Here is a 9,482-nt window from a genome sequence, read left to right as displayed (position 1 = left end):
ACTTGCTGCTCTCTTGAGCAGGTCTTCTGAGATGGCCCCAGTGAACCAGCTTCCCAATGACCTAGAATGACATGTAATGCTAAATTTCATTTTGGCCTTGCAAATCACGATGCTTAGGAAGCCTGCATCCTAAGGTGAGTTAGGGATGGAAGTGCATTTTAATAGGATGCTTCTTTTCTCTTCCCCCATTGCCTAGGTTGACAGAGCATTTGCACAGATGCCCCTGTTTATCCATAGGTTACTACTTACTGCACATGACCCATAATGCTCCTTGTGCCTGGCTGCTCTGATATTCTTGGAACAAAATGCAGCAGACGCTGTCATTTCTCAGTGTTTTTGCCTAACCAAACTTCTTCCTGATTTATATTCTGGCCTACACTGCAGTCTTTGATGGCTGACAGTCATAGAATTCAAAACCAAGTAGTAGCAGTGTCTATCAGCCCTCTTAACTTTGTGCACACCATATTTCAGTCTCCTATGTTTGTTCTTCTAGGGGATGTATGCATCTGTCTCTATATTTTCCCTCTCAAAACCAGAACATCTGCCGGGCACGGTGGCTCACGCCTATAATCCCAGCACTTTGGGAGGCCGAGGTGGGCGGATCACCTGGGCTTAGGAGTTAAAGACCAGCCTGGCCAACATGGTATAACCCGGTTTCTACTAAAAATACTAAAATTAGCCAGACATGGTGGTGCATGCCTGTAGTTCGAGCTACTGGGGAGGCTGAGGCCGGAGAATCCCTTGAACCTGGGAGGCGGAGGTGGCAGTGAGCCAAGATCGAGCCACTGCACTCCAACCTGGGTGACAGAGCAAGAATCCGTCTCAAAAAAAGAAAAAGAAAAAAAAAAAACCCACAAAAGCCAGAACATCAACCCTGCTGTTTCTGACACCTAGACATCCCATGCAAAGCCACACTGACTTTTTGCCAAATGAAAAACATATCCAAAAATCAAGTTTCTAAGAAGTGGGGAATAATAATCTGTAATAATCAAGAAATGAATTTATTAAAAGGAAGCAGAAGAATTGACCATCTTTGTCCCAGAGAAGAGGGAAATCTGTAGTGAGCACAAGGACAGACTATGAATTCTCCGTAAAAAGTAGTACTCTCAAAAAGGAGAGGTGTCACTTAAGTTTTCTTAACCTAAGACTTTAGAGAAATTAGATATGAGATTTTCATACATTAAGTTGTTGGACTTTTTTTTATTCTTTCTGGATTTTGGAGGGAGGAGTAGAAGAGGAAGAAAGTTAATATAATACCTATGTAATACATAGAAACTTCTAAAATAAAATGTCATCGATGGTTGAAATTGCAAACAAACAAAAATGTCTTAGTGATTACAGAGCTTAATTAAAATCAGTTTTACAAAACTAAAAATATAGAATGAACCAGGTGCAGGGGTGAGTGCCTGTAGTCCCAGCTCCTTGGGAGGCCGAGGCAGGAGGATTGTTTGAGACCAGGAGTTCAAGGTCATCCTGGGCAACAAAGTGAACCTCATCTCTAAAAAAATAAAAATTAATTAAATTAAAGTAAATAAAATTTAGAGTAATGAATATAATGAAACATTATAATTTATGACATTTTCCCTTAAGTTTAAAATACTATTTCGAGACAAAGGTTTTATTTGTTTTGGCTAAACATGCATTATTTGCTTAAAAATAATGGACTTGGATAATATTCATGGCTCCAAAAGCATGGTATAACCTCCTTCTCCAGATTTAAGACCTGATGTTTTGAAGGTGGCAGCAAGTCCTAGGAGTTGACATACTGATTCCTTATATAACTGGGACCTATTTCTGTTGCCCATTTCAGGCAACTGCCATGGTATTGTAACTACAAACCCTGCTGCCAACCCGAGGACATCAGCTGACAGCCATCTGAGGACACAGTCACAATTCTGAGTCTGTACAATGTCCAGCCAGAGTTGCTCAGTGGGGTAAATAATTACCTCAATCATATACCCCATACACTGTCTAATCCTTAATCTTGTAAAAGAGAACCTGGAGGAGAATAGAAAATACAGTTTGAACAAAATGTTAAAACTGTATCCATGGAAATTACTTAGTGATTGTGAATGAAATGAAAGACAACTCCAAACAAATCAAAAGGTAGGTTATGTATGTTCGGTGCAAGTAATGAATGCCTATATTTGAAATAAAGATGTAGTGAAAGACTTTCTCTCAGCAAAGAAACTTAGGGTGAATGAGGGCACAGTGGTCACCTCCCTGGGTGACCTTTGAGGTGGCCAGCTGGCTGTGCCCTGCTGTGGAGGACCCGCCATCCCCACAGACTCGCATCTTGACCCGTTTCCCAGGGACTCTGCCCAATAAGCCTTTGCTCCAGTGGGGAACAGCTGGGCTGTGAGGCCCAGTGCTACCATTCTTTCTTTCTTTCTCTCTCTCTCTTTTTTTAATTTTTTGAGACAGGATCTCGCTCTGTTACCCAGGCTGACAGAGCCTTGGCTCACTGCAGCCTCGACTTCCCTGGCTCAAGTGATCCTCCCACCTCAGCCTCCCAAGTAACTGGAACACAAGCTTGCACCACTACACTTAACTAGTATATATATATATTTTTAGAGATAGGGTCTCGCTATGTTGCCCAGGCTGGTCTGGAACTCCTGGGCTCAAGCGATCCACCTGCTTCAGCCTCCCGAAGTACTAGGATTACAGGCATGAGCCGCTGCACCCTGCTATGAGGACTCTTTTAATTCCTATTTTACAGTGAGAGACAGTGGTGTGCTGGCAAATGTTTTACAACCATACTCCAGAAAAAAAAAAAAAAGAGTCCTGATTCGTAAGATTTGCCAATTTCTGTAGTGTAAATACACCCACCATGGTCAATTTCAAGCTATCAACATGCTATCCCTGGACACAGAGCTGGGAAGAAATGGATAGTAGCACAACATTATATAGCTTTTCTACTGTGCAGATATGATGGACATAAATAACCCCAAGAGCATAGAAAATAGTAAAATGGGCCTAGTGCAGTAGCCCAGCTGTCATCCCAGCACTTTGGGAGGCTGAGGTGGGAGGACTGCTTGAGCCCAGGAGGTCAAGGCTGCAGTGAGCCATGACCGGGCCACTGCACTCCAGCCTGGGCAACACAGCAAGACTCTGTCTCGAAAAAGAAAAGAAAAGAATAGAATGTAATAAAATAATGAGGAAATGATGAGTCAAATATTTATTATGGTTGTCATATAATTTACTTGTAACTTTTTATAATGTAATTTAAAATAATGGCTATCTTTAATAATCTACTTGCAAAATTCCTGAAATTTTGACAATTAGCTTTTTTAAAAAATTACTATTTATTTATTTATTTATTTATTTATTTATTTATTTATTTATTTATTTTGAGACAGAGTCTCACTCTGTCACCCAGGCTGGACTGCAGTGGTATGGTCTCTGCACTGCAACCTCTGCCTCCCGCGTTCAAGTGATTCTCGTGCCTCAGCCTCCCAAGTAGCTGGGATTACAGGCGGGTGCCACTATACCCAGCTAATTTTTGTATTTTTAGTAGAGACGGGGTTTCGCCATCTTGGCCAGGCTGGTCTTGAACTCCTGGGCTCAAGTGATGCACCCGCCTCGGCCTCCCAAAGTGCTGGGGTTACAGATGCGAGCCACTACGCCTGGCCTGACAATTAGCTTTTGCCACCACTGGGCAAGTAACTTGCACAGTCAATCATCCTTTCAGTCATAGGCCACTTTGCCTCATCTGCCGATGCCTGCAGTTAGCCAGGCACCACATTAGTCCTTGTGGGGAATCAATTTGGAATAGATACATATCTATTCTCCTACAAGGATAGACATGATGTCTGGGGAGGTGTATAGAAGTAAATGACTAAAATGTAGTATAATAAGTGTTATGGCAGTGGTGTGACATGCACCACTGATTAATCTCACCTGAGGAGAGATTAATCTGATTTATCTTGGGGAATTAGACTGTTTTATTTGTTTGTTTTATGAGACAGGGTCTCACTCTGTTGCCCAGGCTGGAGTGCAGAGGCACAATCATGGCTCCCTGCAGCCTTGACCTCCTAGGCTCAGGTGATCCTCCCACCTCAGCCTCCCGAGTAGCCGGAACTATAGGCAGGTACCACCACTTGGCTAATTTTTGTAGTTTTTATAGAGGCAGAGTTTTACCATGTTGCCCAGGCTGGTCTCAAACTCTTGGGCTCAAGTGATCAACCCGCTCAGCCTCCCAAAGTGCTGGGATTTCAGGCGTGAGTCACCATGCCTGGCTAGACAGCTTTTTTTTTTTTTTTTTTTTTTTGAGATGGAGTTTCACTCTTGCTGTCCAGGCTGGAGTGCAATGGTGTAATCTCAGCTCACTGGAACCTCCACCTCCCAGGTTCAAGTGATTCTCCTGCCTTAGCCTCCCAAGTAGCTGGGATTACAGGCACCCGCCACCATGCCCAACTAATTTTTTGTATTTTTAGTAGAGATGGGGTTTCACCATGTTGGCCAGGCTGGTCTCGAACTCCTGACCTCAGGTGATCCACCTGCCTCGGCCTCCCAAAGTGCTGGGATTATAGGCATGAGCCACTGTGCCTGGCTCTAGCTAGACAGCTTTAAAGGAAAGCATAACCAATGATCAACAGATCGCTGACATCACAAAAAGAGAAACAACCTGACATTATGTGCATCCTGATCCTGATGGAAGAAACACCATCTCCTATGACATGTTATGTCAAAAAACAAAACTCAATCTGAATTTTAAGTCACTACATTCTATTACCAATGTAAAGAAAACCAGAAGAAAGAGCAACATGTTAAGCTACCCTAATTTAAAATAATGGCTGTCTTTAATAGTCTACTTACAAAATTCCTGAAATTTTGACAATTAGCTAAGGGATGGAATTAACAAAATGCAGACTGTAGGAAACACTATAAGAGTAATGATCCAGTTTCTTTTTTTTTTTTTTTTTTTGAGATGGAGTCCAGCCCTGTCGCCCAGGCTGGAGTGTAATGGCATGATCTTGGCTCACTGCAACCTTCACCTCCCAGGTTCAAGTGATTCTCCTGCCTCAGCTTCCCAAGTAGCTGGGATTACAGGCATGCACCACCATGCCCGGCTAATTTATTTTTGCATTTTTAGTATAGACGGGGTTTCACCATGTTGGTCAGGCTGCTCTTGAACCCCTGACCTCAAGTGATTTACCTGCCTTGTCCTCTCAAAGTGCTGGGATTACAGGCATGAGCCACTATGCCTACACCTGGCTGATTGTTAGGTTTTTAGTTGTGAAATATTATTGTGGTTATAATGTAAAAAAAAAAAAGTTTCTAAGCTGGGCATGGTGGCGCATGCCTGTAGCTCTAGCTACTCAGTAAGCTGAGGTGGGAGGGTCTCAGGTTCCAGCCTAGCCTGGCAAAATAGCAAGACACCATTAAGAAAAAAAAAAGTTTCTACCTTTAGAGGTAGATATAGAGATATTTAAAGATAAAATACTGGGCTCAGTGGCCCATACCTGTAATCCCACCCACTTGGGAGGATTGTTTCAGCCCAGGAGTTCAAGACCAGCCTGGGAAGTATAGTAAGACCCTCTTTTAAAAAATACAAAGAAAGGCCAGGTGCGGTGGCTCACACCTGTAATCCCAGCACTTTGGGAGGCCGAGGCAGGCAGATCACCTGAGGCAGGGGTTCAAGACCAGCCTGGCCAACATGGTGAAACCCTGTCTCTACTAAATAATACAAAAATTAGCCAGGCATGGTGGTGGGCACCTGTAATCCCAGCTACTTGGGAGGCTGAGGCTTGAACCTGGGAGGCAGAGGTTGCAGTGAGCTGAGATTGTGCCATTGTACTCTAGCCAGGGTGACATGGTGAGACTGTCTCAAAAATAAAATAGAAAAACAAAAAGAAAACTAGATTGTAATGATGTTTGCAAGATACGATGAATACTAAAAACACTAAATGGTAAACTTTACATGGGTGAATTGTATAGTCTGTGAACTATATTTCAATAAAGTTGTTTTTAACACTCCAACATGGGTGACAGAGGGAAGACCCTGTCTCTAAAATGAAAAAAAAAAAAAAAAAAGAAAACTTTTTTTTTTTAAATCCAGTGAGGAAGGGGTGTAAGCAGGTACACAAAAATCAGATCAGCCGTGGGTTGGTAGGTGCTAAAGCTGGAAGATGAGCACATGGGAAGTCACATGCTATTATCTCTAGTTGTGTCTACATTTAGAATGTTCTGAAATAAAAAGTTAAATACAATATTACCTAAATTTCTCATAGGTGCTTTCCTAAATGTTTCCTGGCCTCACCCAGTTCATGGTCCCAGAAAAGGCCATCTGTCCTCTAGATGGGGTGGGGCAGGGTACTTTATAAATAATAACCCTAGCTGCTGTGGGCAGCTTTCCCTGCCTCTACTCCATTGACCTCTATGCTCCGCTCACGGGCAGCCTGGCCAGCCTCTGCCACAGCCTGGCCTCTGGGTCAACAGTGGGCCTCTGGTAGGGCTGTGACCCCTCCCTACTTTTTCCTCCCCTCCAGCCAATAGGGCTCTCCTTTTTAAAATTTTTTTTATTTTTGAGACAGTGTCTTGCCCCATCACCCAGGCTGGAGTGCAGTGGCATGATCACGGCTCACTGCAGCCTCAATCTCCTGGGCTCAAGTGATCCTCCTGCCTCCGCCTCCCGAGTAGTTGGGACCACAGGAGCACACCACCATGCCTGGCTAGTTTTTGTATTTTTTGTAGAGACAGAGTTTCACTATGTTGCCATCCTAGTCTCAAACTCCTGGGCTCAAGTGATCTGGCCGCCTCAGCCTCCCATAGTGGTGGGATACTGTGCTGGGCCAGGCTCCACCTTCTACTTGTCACTGCCAGCGCTGTCAGAGTGGAGCCCACCACAGAGGAGCTGGGATCCCCTTGGCTGGGCTCTTTCTTCTGTTCCTCCTCCCTCTCTTTCCCCCAGCTGACTCTCCTGGAGCGGGAAGCACAGGCCCAGCCACACACAGCACCTAGGCCCCAGACTCTCCCACGGCCACACCCAGCCACACAGCCTGGCCTCTCTGCCCAGCATCTTCCTCCCTCTTGGTGCCCTCTTGGCTCTCCTTCCTGCAATCTCAGTCCAAGGAAAGATCTAAACATTTCTGCCTCCAAGAGAAGCTGAGTTCCTTCCTGCAGGGCTCCTGAGCCTCAGCAAATCAAGTGATGTATGTGTCTGGACACTTGTGTCAGGTCCCTGGAGACTTGACAACAGTTAAGAAGCCCTGGAAAGGCTCTGGAACATTCTGCAACAGTGAGGAGGTGGGTCTATTTAAGAAGGCCTGGAGAGGTTCTGGAACATTCTGCAACGGTGAGGAGGTGGGTCCATTTAGTTAGGTGAATCTGCCTGGTGTCTCACAGCGGTGTTGTCCCTAACTCAGCCGAAATCCAGGGTTATAGGTTTTGGGTGTGAAATAGGCAGGGTGCCTGGGGGAGAGAAGATCCAAACTGTGAACGAAAGCCTGGCTGGGACTGGAGCTCCTGGGAAGAGGAGGCTGGGGCTCCATGACACCTGGTGGAAGAGGAATTGCCAGCACTTGGTGACTAGTTTGGTATAAAGGTTAGGGAGAAGATTTCCAGGTTGGGAGACCAGGGTAAAGGAGATGTCCTCAGCTGGGATAGAAAATAAAAGGGGACCCGGTTCAAGTGTGATTGTGGAAATGGAAGTGGCTGTGAACGCCTTTGGGGGCGAAGGGGTAGAGCTGGAAGTTGAGGTCGGGAGCTGAGGAGAGCCGGCCATGCTGAGTAAGAGAAGCCACCATAGATGTGGCGTCTCTGTCCAGGGCGCAGGGAGAAGGTGACCACGTGGCTCAACGCCAGTTTATACCTGCTGTCTGGAGCCCAGGCTACCTGCACCTGTTGTCCCAGCTGGGTGGGGAGGCGGTTAGTACCGGCTTCCCTCTTAAAAGTCTCCCAGTTAGGATGATACACGGTCACCCTAAAGAGAGACCCTACAGGGTAGGGGAAGAAAAGTGAATCTAAGGCAGCACCCTTCTCATTCACTTGCTTCTTCCGGCCTTTTCGCCCTCCTGTCTCAGACCTTCCATTCCCTTCTTTTCTTTTTTTTTTTTTGAGATGGAGTTTCGCTCTGTCACCCAGGCTGGAGTGTAGTGGCACGATCTCGGCTCACTGCAACCTCCGCCTCCCAGGTTCAAGCAATTCTCCTGCCTCAGCTTCCTGAGTAGCTGGGATTACAGATGTACCTGGAATGGCAGACAAGCACCACCATGCCCGGCTAATTTTTTGCCTGGATAATTTTTGTATTTTTAGTAGAGACAGGGTTTCACCATGTTGGCCAGGCTGGTCTTGAACTCCTGACCTCAAGTGATCCACCTGCCTTGGCCTCCCAAACTGTTGAGATTACAGGTGTGAGCCACCGCGCCTGGCCCATTCCCTTCTTAAGACTCCTATATTTTCACTGTATTTTCTTTTCTCCTCCTGCCAGGCTTCACCTTCCCACTTCCCTGGGAAAGAACCCACCCCACCCCTACAGACTCAGGAGAGCGGAGTCCATCTGGGCTGCCTGAGTCACCGGGGTGAGCAGCTCCTCCCTGGCCAGGGTGAGTGGGCTGGGTTTGGGCCAGGCTGGGGAAGGGCCTCGGTCAAGTTGGTAGGCGGGGGTCCTGCCTTCTGGTCACAGCGCTGCCTCTTTCCTGCCGTGTGACCTTAGAGCAAAGCATTTCTGCTCTTGGAGTCTCAGTTTTTTCCTCTGCAGCAGATGAGGACTGAACCACTGATCTAAAACGTCTCTTCTCGCTGAGAAGTGGTGTTCATCTTGTCGGCTGCCATTTCTCATGGGGTTCAAGCCATAAGATGCCAGGTGTCAGTCACCTCAGAAGAGAGGGTTTTGTTTGTATTTGGTGGGGTTCTTCCGGGGGTACCGAGGCTGAGGACTGGTGGATCGAGGCGAGTGGATCACTTGACGTCGGAGTTCGAGACCAGCCTGGCCAACATGGCGAAACCCTGTCTCTACTAAAAATACAAAAATTAGCCAGGTGAAAAATTAGCCGGGCATGGTGGTGCTTGTCTGTAATCCCAGCTACATCTGTAATTCCAGCTACTCAGGAAGCTGAGGCAGGAGAATTGCTTGAACCTGGGAGGCGGAGGTTGCAGTGAGCCGAGATCGTGCCACTACACTCCCGTGAGGGAGCAGCCTAGGGACTAAGGCCCGCTGGCTCCGCCAGATCAGCCAGGCCCGCATCATCCCCCAATTACCTGCAGAGGGCGCCGCAGACACAGAGAGGGCGAGGCCGAGGCCGAGGCCATCTAAGCTTCTGGGAAGGGGGTCCCAAAGTGAGGCCCTGAGCTGGAGTCCAGGGGGCTTGGAAGGAAGAGGTGAGGACAGCAGAAAAGGAAACGCAAATTAAAAGAAGGGAACGAAGGCTGGGTGCGGTGGCTTACGCCTGTAATCCCAGCACTTTGGGAGGCCGAGGCGGGCGGATCGCTTGAGGTCAGGAGTTCAAGACCAGCCTGGCCAACATGGTGAAACCCCGTCT

Source organism: Gorilla gorilla, chromosome 12 (assembly GCF_029281585.2).
Source record: "Gorilla gorilla gorilla isolate KB3781 chromosome 12, NHGRI_mGorGor1-v2.1_pri, whole genome shotgun sequence".
In the NCBI taxonomy this organism is placed as follows: Eukaryota; Metazoa; Chordata; class Mammalia; order Primates; family Hominidae; genus Gorilla; species Gorilla gorilla.
The sequence above is the reverse complement of the archived record's forward strand: the minus strand, read 5'-3'. Positions refer to the sequence as shown.